Here is a 13,378-nt window from a genome sequence, read left to right on the forward strand (position 1 = left end):
ATTTCAGTTGCGTTAGTTAGCTATGTGAAACGTGCCTTCTTCTTGTGTTTGATGTATCAGTTGCCGGTTAATTAATGTTTTATCTATTTAGATTTTAGTTTGTCTGTTACAGTAAAAATCTTAAAATGTGAAATTTTGTCCATTCATTTATTTCTGTTGGTCACTTGGGAAATTTATCCCTTTTAAAATGTTACCGGTCTCTATGGGGGTCGTAGCAGGAGTATCTTAAAGGAAGACAGTGGGATAGAGAGGTATAGAGAGGGAATTCCAGAGCCTGAGGCCTAGACAGATGAAGACACAGCCACCAATGGTGGAGTGATTAAAATCAGCGATGCTCAAGAGGCCACAATCGGAGGAACACAGATAACTTGGAGGGTTGTGGGGCTGGAGATTACAGAGGTAGGGAGGGACTGCACTTGTGGTGCATAGCAGATCCATATATTTACAGTCCAAGATCTTTTAAAATAAACCTTGTTGGTGTAGTGTCACCAAAATAAACTTTCTTAGTGTAGCTTCAAGCTGCAGGTTTGTTTTCAATGGGATTAGACAAAGTTAACATGGATTTATGAAAAGGACATCATGCTTGACAAACCTACTGGAGTTTTTTGAGGACGCAACTAGTAGAATTGGTAAGGGAGAACGAGTGGATGTGGTGTATTTGGATTTTCAGAAAGCTTTTGATAAAGTCCCACCTAAGAGGTTTGTGTGTAAAATTAAAGCACATGGGATTGGAGGCAATATATTGGCATGGATTGAGAATTGGTTAGCAGACCAGAAACAGGGTAGGAATAAATGGGTCTTTTTCAGAATGGCAGGCGGTGACTAATGGGGTACCGTAGGGATCAGTGTTTGGGCCCCAGCTATTCACAATATATATCAATGATTTGGATGAAGGAACCAAACGCAATACTTCCAAGTTTGCTGATGACACAAAACTAGGTAGGAATGTGAGCGATGAGGAGGATGTTAAGAGGTTTCAAGACGATTTGGACAAGTTGAGTGAGTGGACAAATGCATGGCAGATGCAGTATAACGTGGATAAGTGTGAAGTTATCCACTTCAGTAGGAAAAACAGAATGGCAGAGTGTTATTTAAATAGTGATAGATTGGGAAATTTTGATGTACAAAGGGACCTGGGTGTCCTTGTACACCAATCACTGAAAGCAAGCATGCTGGTGCAGCAAGCAGTTACAAAGACAGATGGTATGTTGGCCTTCGCTGCAAGAGGACATGAATACAGGAGCAAGGGTGTCTTACTGCAGCTATACAGGGCCTTGGTGTGACCATACCTGGGGCTGAATTTTCCCCCTGTCGGGGGGATGTTGATGGGCGGGCACGTATGGGCGCGCTTCCGATCGGTGCCCCCGATCGGAGGTGCGGCGCCAGTTTACATGGGCGGGCCAATTAAGGCCCACCCAGCATGACGTCCGCACGGAAGTGCTATGCGCTCCCTGTGCGGGCGAGGGGGGAATCCCAAAATCAAGAGTGTGCTCTTTCACGCATGCGCACGATAAAGCACACTCATCTCCCTGAGGCTAAGTGCAGCCTCAGGGAGATCGGCTGTACATGTAACAAAGACAAAAAAAAAAAAAAAAATTTCCCTTACATGTCCCCTCATGTGGCAATGTCACATGAGTTGGGACATGTCCATAATTTTTACAAAATTTTAATTAAAATTTTTTAAAGCCTGCATGAAACCTCATCCCGCCCATGGATGAGGCTTCATGTTTTTTATAGTTCCCATTGGGGCTCCTGGCCTGCCCGCCAACCTTAAGGTTGGACGGGCAGGTCCTTTAATTACTTAATTGCTCTGTCAATGGCCTCAATTGGCCATTGACAGGTCGGAGGGCGCGTAGCTGATTTTGCTACGGTCCCACCTTCCTGCAAATTTAAATCGGGTGCGGTGATGTCGGGAGTTCCCCCCCGATGTCACCACACGTCATTTTATGCGTCAACGAGCGGGCCCCACCCCCGCTCGCCGACTCGTAAAATTCTGCCCCTGGAGTATTGTGTGCAGTTTTGGTCTCCTTACCTAAGAAAGGATATACTTACCATACAGGGAGTGCAGCGAAGGTTCACCAGACTGATTCCCTGGATGGCAGGATTGTCGTATGAGGAGAGGTTGGGCTGACTAGGCCTGTGTGTTCACTGCAGTTCAGAAGAATGAGAGGGGATTTTATTGAAACGTATAAAGTTCTGACAGGGCTGGGCAGATTGGATGCAGGGATAATGCTTCCTCTGGTTGGGGGTGTCTAGAACAAGGGATCATAATCTCAGGATAGGGGGTAGGTCATTTAGGATTGAGATGAGGAGAAACCTCTTCACTCAGAGGGTGGTGAACCTCTGGAATTCTCTACTACAGAAGGCTGTGGAGGCTAAGTTACTGAATGTATTTAAGAAGGAAGTAGAGAAATTTCTAGCCTCTAAAGGTATCAAGGTATATGGGAAAAGAGCAGGAATATGGCATTAAGATAGAGGAGCAGCCATGATCATATTAAATGGTGGAGCAGGCTCGAAGGACCAAATGACCTATTCCTGCTTCCATTTTTTATGGTTCTATGTTTCTAAATCAATCATTATTTTTGCAGCCACAACTGTGGTACTGTTCAAACCCCTCATTCTTCCTCTGCTTCCAAAATTTTACATCCAACTAAACTTGGATATCACTGGATGATGCCTCCCTGGTTTAGCTTGTCTTCTCTTCTGCTCTTTTCAATGTGTTGCACCGAGACTTGATCTTTCACTTTGATATCTAATTAAAATAAAATGAGAAATGTTACACATGTGTGTTGCTGCAATGTTAGGTTTAATATCAATTATGTTTTTTCCCCCCCTCTAGTCTACAGTATAAGTAGAGGCAGGGCCAGGGTATGTCTTCTCAGAGGGAGGGAAATGGAGTTCACCTCAGTTGTTTGATGGATTTTATTTCATAAACCAGCAGGGGCTAGAATATAAATATTTTATTGATGGAAACCAGGTCCCCTGCTCACTTTGTCAATCCCCATCTCACTCATCCCCATCTTTGTATGTATGTACGCCCCACTACCCCCACCCCCCAGCACCACCACGCAAAAATACACACATGTTCATCACTCATCACTACACAAAAGACTTTTTGCAATCGGAAGCTAAAGTTTTGCAAAGTTCACTGTCAGAATGATTAATGCCAAATGCAAGCCTTGTCTGTACATGGTCTAAATTTATACTAATTACTTTTTTTGCTGTAATGAGCCTAGTGAACGTTATGAATGATATGTCAGCTTTCTCTGATAACAAAGTGCCGCACTTACTATGTTCATGTGTGAAATGCAATTCAGACTCCAATGAACATTTGATGGGATTTGATAATACTAACTTTCAATGTAATGAGTTATAATTTGTTCAGAATTTGGGCATTCCTTGTAGGTAATAGTGTTCCATTTATTCTCTGAAGTTAAAAGGGAGAAGGGAAATAGAATAACTCCTTATATTGTTTTATTACTGGCTTACAAAATTGTTAAGTTTAGTAGACTAATATACTGTTAATATTTTTGTACAAAATATCCTTGTCTGTTAAGTTAATGAAGGATTTACCCCACGCCAGACTTCAGCCCTTTTATGACTAGTGCTGTATTCATTGGATATTTTTCCCAAAGATATTGAGCAATTCATGAATATATGCTCTGAATCCACCATAAAAATGTCCTGTGTTGGTGGTTAAGACACAGGGACCAATACATGACCTGTGTGCCTTGGCCTATGATTGCCATTCTCACTAAATTTCCTTCCACTTTTTTGCTAAGTTTCGTTGAGTCAGGTGGAAGACAATAAAAAAAAAACTTTAATTTTGAAATGCTTTTGAAGCAGCTCTTGAAACCAATGAGAATTTGGGCTAAAGGCCTGATGTTAAGGCGATTTATTTTGTTGGGTGCCAAGAGTGGAAGGAGGGCAAAATGTACCACGTCATCAAAGTAAAACCCCATATAGGTAGGATTCATGTGACTAGTGACTTCAATGTCTTTTTAAAAAATCGACAGATTTTTGTCAACTGATTTAGTCCCACTAAATATTGAATACTGATACTAAATCTTACCAATATTGCAGCACATCCCTACCTCTGTAATCTGAGAGCAATTAGTTTTAATGGGGGCAATTTTCATCCTAAATTAAATGCATTTATGGCTTATGCAATTCATAACTTTATCTATTAAGCTCTGCTACACAAAACAATTTTATGTGGCTATTTGAAAATAATGTTATTATAATAACTATACTTCTTTAGCAGAGTTTTAATAAGGAACCTTGAGGAGAGCAGCTGATGGCAAATGTCTTATTTTTTGGTTCCTGTGAATTCATGCCCTTTAATATTTATTATTCTGAGAGCGGATAGTTTCTAGGTTTCGCAAACTGTGGAAAATTTCCAATCAAAAGAAAAATTGACTGCCAGATTTCCTTGCTCTTATCAATTAAATCCTAAGTCTCTGGCTTCCAATAGGTGTGTCTTATAAACGGCAGATAAAAAAAAGAGAAGAGTGGGGCATGGAAGCAATGCTCTGCTGAGACATCTTATGTATGTGTTCCCATAAATTGCTAGGATGACAAATTTATGTTAACCCGATTATCAGGCAAACATACAGTTTAGCTACAGGTATACTCAATGTTCTTACATAGAATTACATAGGATATATGGCTCATAAACAGGCCAGTTGGCCCAAACAGTCCATACCAGCATTATAGTCCACTGGAGTCTCCTCCTACCTTTCCCCATTTAAATCTTCATTGTAACCCTTTATTCCCTTCTTCCTCATATGCTTGTCCACTTGCCCCTTAAATGTATCTACAGCAATTCTTTGCTTAAAGTTGCAGTTGCATTTCTGAAAAGTGCTAACTTAAATGAAACAACATTAAACGATTTTCCCATTACAATCAATGTAAAAGCTGTAGTTAGGTTCTGTAGCACCTTTCTCCACAGAAAAAAACATTACAACATTATGCCCTACAAGTCGAAATACTGTAAATTCCTAAATTCCTATATTTGTAAATTAAATTACTTTTAAAATAAAATACACTAACAAATATAAAGGAAACATGCTAACTCTTTGTACTTATCTCCCATGCGCTGAGGCCCTGCTCCCGAACCCTCCCACTTCCTGCCTCTCCCACTTGCCACCTCCCTCTCCCCCTCCCTCATGCTTGCAGCTTTCCTCTCCTGAACCCTTGCTGTGGGTGAGAGGTTAGGAGAGCGGTGGCGAGAAGGAGGAAGTGAGTGAGGGAGGAGCAAGAGCTGCAAGTGGGAGGATCAGGGAGGGAAGCGGAGAGCAGGAAGGGGATGAGCGGGAGAGAGGCGGCAAGTGCAAAGGTTGGGTAGAGGGTGAGAGGGTGATCAGGTAGTTGGGGAGAAGGAGAAGCAGCCGCCAGGAGGTTTGGGGAGAGGGAAAGGCAGCAAACGCGAGGTTTGAGGGCAGGATGGGCAGCGAGCAGGAGAGGTAGCAAGGGGGAGGGTTGAGAAGCTGACAGGTCTGGGAGCTGGCAGGTTGGAGAGGGGTGATCACTGAGTGGGAGAGACGGTGAGTGGGTGTGTTGGGGATTGGAAGAGGAGGAAAGTGGGAGGTCAGGGAGCAGGAGAGGCTGCTCCAAAATGGCCCCGATTGGTTCACATGATGCTATGTCGGCCTGGTGCGAAACAACGGAAATCGAGTTCCACTTTCTCACCACTCTTAAGATAAATAAGTTGATTCTGAAGTGCTGAGAATGTGGAACTCGCTACCATTGAGAGTGATTGAAGTGAATAGTGTGCATTAAGTCCCTCTTTTAAGTTGCCCCATTTATAATGGGGCCAGTATGCACACTTAGTCAAGATTTCTGTTTAACTGTTGTTTCGCACCAGGCTGATATAGCAACATGTGACCCAATCGGGGCCATTTTGGAGCAGCCTCACCTGCTCCCTGGCCTCCCACTTGCCACCTCTCCCACTCACCACCTCTCCCACTCACCACTTCTCCCACTCACCACTTCTCCCACTCACCACTTCTCCCACTCACCACCTCTCCCACTCACCACTTCTCCCACTCACCACCTCCCCCACTCACAACCTCTCCCACTCACTACCTCTTCCACTCACTACCTCTTCCACTCACCAATCACCCATCTCCAACCTGCCAGTTCCCAGATCTGTCAGCTTCTCAACCCTCCCCCTCGCTACCCCTCCTGTTCGTTGCCCATCCTGCCATAGTTGTGCTTTCAAGAGGAAACATTCTCTCTGTATACATTCTATCAAAACCTTCCATAATATTTAAGTCATCTCTTAGGTCACTGTTCAGTCTTCTTTTTTCAAGAGAAAAGAGACTCGGCCTGTCAATCCTTTCCTGATAAGCATATGCAGCCATTTCCAGTATCATCCTTATGAACCTTCTATGTACCCCTCTTACTGCCTCTAGATCCTTTTTATAATATGATGATCAGAATTGCACACAGTGCGGTCTAACCAAGGTTTAATACACACTTAGTACAACGTGCCTGCTTTTCAAATTCTATCCCTCTACAAATATAGCCCAGGGCTTGGTTTGCTTATTTTATAGTCTTGCTAACCTACAGCACAAATTTTAGTGATTGGTGTATTTGTACTCTTGTCATAATTTAGTGTGATTCAAGGAAATGAAATCGATAGTTTGACATTTTCTTTCTGTCCATTTACATCCCTTTAGATGATGAAAAATCATGGGAGTCCTGTAAGCATCTGTTTTGGCTGTTTTTTTAAATGTTATTGAGAGAAGTATAGTCAGTCCACAAGAATTTATGTGAGCCTGTGAGCTGCTGAGTTGTTTTCTTGCTTTCCTCCACAGTTACAGGTAGAGATGAGAGAGAACTAAGCCCCCAATTCCCTTTGCTTACTGCTCATAGCCTGTGTCTTTTTTAAAAGGAAGACCTGTGTGTTTCTCAGCACCTCTCAGTGTGTAGTCAATTTAAATAATCAGCAGCAAACTTTTGTGGGTTTAAGAAGGATTATTTATTCAAGCATTCACCCTGTAGGTTAACGTAATGTCACTTACACACACAGACACACACACATACACATATATGCACCCACACACACATAGGCCTGATTTTTTTCCCTCACCGGACATGCATGATCAGCGGGCCCAGAAGCAGCAGGGAAATGGGCCCCCGACCGCAATTTCACGCTGGCTGGCCAATTAACAGCCAGCCAGTGTGAAACGCACACTGAAAAGCTCAGCATTGCTGGGGTGGAGGCGGGAAGCAGGCGGGCGATGATGTCACCACAGGTACAAGTGAACAGGCAAGAGAGCTCCCTGAAGACAAACAGCTGCCTCAGGGGGCTGCAGACCTGCAAATAGTAAAATAATGCTCTAAAAAGCTGCAAAAAATGTCCATGCATCACAACAAAGCACCTGAATGCATACCTTATAAAAATGCTGTTCCCCAGATGTTTTCTTTTCTTTGATTTCCTAAAGGAGGTTTCATCCCATCCTTGGATGATGCTTCATGAAAAATGTAATGGTCGTCTGGCCGATTTACCCATCCACCAGCCGTAAGGTTGGACGGGCCACGGAAATTCGCAGAAAATTACATCGTTAATGGGCTTAATTGCCCACTTAATTGTCGACGGGCGCATCTCCAACTTTTGCATGCCAAGAAAAATACCACGCAAGTGCACAATGACGTCAGGATGCTCGCCCGACATCATCTCGCACAATTTTACGCCCGATCGGGTCGGGTGTGTGCCCACTCACAGGATGTAAAATTCTGCCCATACAGTCTTGAGAAAAAGTACGGTTACAGAAGATAGTGCACATTTACCAATTACTAACAAAGAAACAGTTTGTAGTTCATGTGTTTGGCTCATTTTATGAAAGAGGCATACTGTGCAGGCCCATTGAAGAAGGCATTTTCACTCCTGAAGGATTAGTCTAGGTGGTTTGAATAGCTGCAGTTGCATATGAGCGTTGTTGCAGGATTGCCTCGAAGAGATGGCTATTTCAACAGATCACAAAGTTGTTTACTTGTGGTTTTGTTACAAGGAGGTCAAGTTTTTATACTGGTGGACTTTAAAAAGGAACAGCTAGGAGACTGTAAGACATAGCCGTTTCCAGGTTTTAAAATGCATTGGTGTTACTGCCTTATTCCTCAGTTACCGTTTCTTGCTGTGTTCTCTGCAGACTTACCAGTTTCTCCCTGGTTCTTGGGATAATAGGTCTGCTATGGGAAGACAGTTTTGATCAAGTGACCACAGTAAAACTCCCATTATCCGGCATGTGCAGGGAATGGGTGGTGCCGGTTAATCAAAAATGCCAGTCACCTCAGAATTCTGCATTTTCAACCAATCAGAAAGCTCCTAGGAGATCTCATGATGATGTAAGTGTTGAGGTCTCATGAGAAGTTCAAGAGCACTTAGTAAGTGGCGCCGAGGGAACGTGGTGTCGCAGAACAGTGGGCAGCTCAGACCAGAGCAAGGACAGGCACAGATAACAACTGCCTGAGGGTTTGATAATTTTTAGTGGTTGTGTGAAAGTGGGACTGAAGGGGAATAAGCGTTAGCGCCAGCTTCTGAGGGATGAGAAACATCTCCAGTCAAAAAACAGGCCTGACAGAAATTCTGGTTAGTAGGGAATTCCGGTTGGTAGAGTGCTGGATAACACAAAGTTTACTGTACTTCTTTTGTTCACCCAGAATGCTGTAAAACTAGAAGTCACTGCTATACAATGGAGAATGGATGGGTGGTCTATTCTTACCCACTTATGATAAACTGGCTTCTGCAGCTTTCTTGTGTTGAGAATCAAGCTCAGAGCCTAAGATTCCACAAACAATAGCAGGTGTAAATTCCACAAACGGATTTCGTCTTGGTATGTCTAATCAAGGGGGAGGGTCCCACCCATGACTATTCAATCCGGAACTTTCTGGAGACTTGAAGCAGAAGTTGCAAAAGTCACCTGACCTTTGGAAGCTACATTAGCAATTCTGTTAATGTCCATTTTTAAATGAAAAACAGTTCCAGAAAATTATATACTGCTTGACATCAACATTTAACTGCTAATTCTTCTTGCTACATGAGTTACACTGGATACAAAACTAGAGGGAAGAAGGGAGCTTGCAAAACGAAACATATGTTAGATTTTTTTTCCCGTTTGAGACTGACTAGATCTTCCAGAGAAAAGGAGCACAAATTCAGGAATTGATGCAGACTTTGTACGGAGCACTGTGGAAAGAAGACATAAAAAACCCAACACCTTTGTGTGTGAGAGAGGGCGATACAAATGCATGCATAGTGTGAAGGAAAGAATAACACCGCAGCAATTAAGTGACTTACCAAATTGATTGCATTTGAAAACTAAAGTAAATTTAAGAAATTCACATAACAAACTCTGTTCATGATAAAAGTACAGATGCTGGAAATCTGAAATAGAAACAGGAAAGACTAGAAAAACATACCAAATCCATCAGCGTTTGAAAAGACTATAGGACCATTTTTGGCTCCTGGGTGTCAAACGAGTAGGATCGAGATGGGAAAGGTGAAAGGAATAGTTGCTGGTGAAGTCAGAAGGGGTTTTATTTGATAGTGTCGGATTTAAATTTTCTGATTTCATTTCTGTCTTTTCTTTATCTGTCTGCAACAGAGCCTTGCCGTTGTCCTTCAGTTTGGATTAACTGTTGGCCAGGTCTGTCTCCAGCAAAATCTTAACTTGTTTCAATTCTGTAATTGTGCAATTCATGTCTTCATTGTCCACACGCAGTTTGGAAAGTTCAACAGATTTTCCTTTCAATGCCTCCCCTTTTCCATTCAACTGCTGCTGCAGCTCTTCAGCCTGTTTCTTGTAGCTTTCAGCTTCCTCCTGCAATATAAAACATTGCTGAGTCTTCTCTGCCAACTGGTTCTTCAGTTTGTTCAGAGTGATGTTAAATTCACTTTCCCTCCCTTCATAATTTTTCAGAGGAATGAACTTTGTCCTAAGGAATTTTGTAGCATGTGAAGGTCTGTCCACAGGTTTTCCATTTCTTTGTGAAGTTTGCTTGCTTCATCTTGAGCCTTCCTGTAATTCAGCATAGTCTCCTCGAGTTTCTTCTGCTGTATTTCCATTCTGCTGTTTAAGACAGTCTTCATTTCTTCATGTTGCTGAATGATTACATGTTCCTTTGCATTTGATCTTGAAGGACAATCAGCTGTTCTTTCAACTGCTTATTTTTTTGTTGACCTCTTGCCAACTCACTCTGGGCTTCAGTGCATCATTTTGTTGCTACTAATAGTTCCAACACAGCCTGTTCTGAAGTAATATTCAACATCCTTTTTAGCTCCTCATCTTTTTCCATGGCTACATATTAATTCTTCAGAGTCTTTCAGGATTACAATTTCTTTCTGTGCCTTTTCTGTCTGCTGTTTTGCCTGGCTGTACATCTGATTAAGTTTTCCCTACTCCTGCTTTGATTTGCCAACTATGGAATTGAGGGTGATTATCTCCTCCTGATAGCTTTGTGTCATCTCTGAAATGTGTTTGTTCAGATCTGAAACAGTTTGGTTCATTGAAGACTTCAGGTTATCATGTGTTTTCAAAGGTATATATTTGAATTTTGTGCTTCAATCTTCCAGTTCAGCTCTAATGCGAACATTTGAATATAGAACAGCTTCATTTACTTTTTGCACATTTTGCTTCTTTTGATTTAACTCAGATAGCTTTCCTTCATTCACAGCCACCTGCTTACTCCACACTGTTAACTGTCTCCCTCACTCTGGGGTATTTTGGTTTCCTCTCTCAGGGGTTGTCTGTCGCCCTCTCTCTGGGGACTCTTGTTGCCCTCCCTCTGGGGTCTTTTGGTGGCTTTTTGGGGTCTTTTTTTGCCCTCTCTCTGGGGTCTCTTGTTGTTGCCCTTGGTGCTTTATTGGGAGTTGCCCTCTCCCTGGTGTCTCTTGTTGCCCTTGGCGCTTTATTGGGGGTGTACTAGACCTTCTTCTAGCGTCTGCACTCTCCACAAATTGGTGTTTAAATATCTGTCAAAGCCTTTTAATATTTCACCACATGTTGTTGAGTATTTATCTATACATTGGCTGTGGCGTACTTCACCAGCAAATAAACCGAAGATGCATAAAAACTTATCAACCTGTACGTGTTCTCATTCCTTATTTAATCTTGTAGTTCTTCTGTAAACGAAAAATTGTCATCTACAAGGTCTCACTCTTGGTTCTCGTCTAGCACTTTCCATAGCACAAATGCATCTGGTTCTTCTAATTTTCCATCCATGGCTGTTTGTTTTTTCTTGTAGTTACAGCTTTGAATTTCATTACCCCTTTAAGGCTGTCAGTGAGGTAACTTTTTTTTTCACTCGGGCTGTCTTCAGCTATTGGCTTTCTTTGCTGTGAGTTTCCTATGCTTTTTCGGGTTTTGGTGGGCTCTCCGGCGATCATGGCTGCTTTTGTTCATGAAATTCTAAATTTTAAAAATAGGAGTATTGCTTTTTCCAGCAATTCTTCCCTTTTTTTTCCCTCCAGATCCTCTTCTTTAGAGTTTTGGCAGGCACATGGCCCATTCGGGGCCCTTTTTTAACTTAAAGCAGCAGCATTTTTTTTTCTTTTTCATTGCCTGTCCATTGTCTTTTCTTTCAGGTAACTTTCTTTTTTTTTTCTCAGCAGCTTCTCCTTTACTCTGCAGGTTCTCTTCTTAAGCTTTTGACTCTGCGAGTTGATTTTTATCTAACTTCCTTTGTTCTTAACTTAAGTGCAGCATGGCCACCACTGCTGCAATCTGCTGAGACCTGGGACCGCCACATATTCTATAATGTAAGTACAGCTTCTGTTTTGTAACTTTGCTCATGATCTTGTAAACTGTTCAGGTTTTTTGACTCTGTATTCCTCAGGGTCTTGCAATTTTTGTATTTTTGTTCACCTGTCTCTGTGATCTGACCAGGAATATTTTCCTTTTCACTCTGCACCACCCAGTGGTCTTGCAGTGGTTCCTCAACTTCTAAGGCAGCAATGAAGCTTCTGCAATTGTTTCTTCAAGTTTTAGCCTTTGGTGCACATCTCTCTAGTTCAGCTTTAGCTGCTTTTAGCATTTCATACCTTGGGGCACTGTTCTGGGCTCACCGTTTAAAATGCTGCTCAGATCACCACTGATGTGTTATCTTTTTGTAGCTACCAACATCTTGTAATATGGGTTCTTTAGATGTCTCAATGATGAGATCTTGAGACTTGTATATTTAAACATGAACCCTTTATTGTTAACCTTTAACTATTTACAGATTCCAGGTTACTGTCATGCATGGTGCTGTTACCTCCATGTAAACTGGTTCCAGAGTGTTCTCTCCAGACTGTTCTCGCTGACTCTATCACCATGTGACTCTATACATCATACTGTGGGCGGTGCTACTCTCCAGTCCCACATTAACTCTTGCTTTGCCAAACACCTTTACATTACAGTGGCATGCAGGCACATAGAATGTCATTCAATAAGCAGGTGAGCTCCAGCAGTCTCTAAGCTCTTAGATTCAGCTATGCAAGTTCTAATTGAGTGAGTTCTTGAGAGGAGGTTTGGCAGGTTTCGTGGTGAGTCAGTAAATGGGCATGGTGAAGGTGGTATGGCATGTGATTCTGAATAGTATTTACACCAGGACCTGGCCACAATGCAGAAAGAAATTTAATCATCTTACACAGAATGCCAGGCTAAGTCTCCCTGTTACACCTATTACTGTTTTTACACAGCCTCGCAAGTCCATACTTTTGCCCAAATACGATTCATTATTTGTTGCTTTATCTCCCATGGATTCCAAACATCAGTACAAAATATTTCACAGTTTACTCCTTTCTGCTGTCACTCGCACCATCAATAACTGTTGCTCCTGTCACAATCACTTTCTGTTTTTGGCCAAACATGTCACTTCCTCCTGTCATTGTGGCACAAATGGTGAATAATATTGACCAGGACATATATTTACCCATTTCCACTCTTTCCATGACAGAAAGGAGACAACCAGAAGAGGAAAATGGGCATCCACTCTGTGGAAGGGGCTACACTTGGCATCTTGCAGCAAGACAGCTAATGTTGGAGAAGCTGGAGGCATTGCCTTACAGTAGAGTTTCTGAGGACTGTACAATCCATAACTCTTCCCTTCTTACTATTTTACTCCTGCTGTCACTTATCTCCTGAGCATGGCAACCTTGTATGCAGCTAGTGATCTGGGCATGTGCTTGGCATCAACGTTACACATTAACCCTTGTTGGTTTCCCCTTTTCCTAAATGTATCAAATGTCTTGGATGCTGGATCTTTGGGGCAGTTAGTGGCGTAGTGGTGATGTAATTGGTTAATAATCCAGAGACCCAGGCTAATGCCCTGTGGATATGAGTTCAAATCCCACCATGTCAGCTAGTGGAATTTAAAATCAATTAATTAATAA

At 42.3% G+C, this 13,378-nt stretch overlaps 1 protein-coding gene across 1 annotated transcript in view; it reads left to right on the forward strand.

Moving 5' to 3' along the window:
* The window catches only part of tenm1 (teneurin transmembrane protein 1), a 1,283,715-nt gene that overhangs the window by 429,524 nt on the left and 840,813 nt on the right, over nucleotides 1-13,378 (forward strand). The gene's annotated exons all lie outside the window — the stretch shown is intronic.

Source organism: Cetorhinus maximus, chromosome 8, assembly GCF_964194155.1.
Source record: "Cetorhinus maximus chromosome 8, sCetMax3.hap1.1, whole genome shotgun sequence".
NCBI classification, from domain to species: domain Eukaryota; kingdom Metazoa; phylum Chordata; class Chondrichthyes; order Lamniformes; family Cetorhinidae; genus Cetorhinus; species Cetorhinus maximus.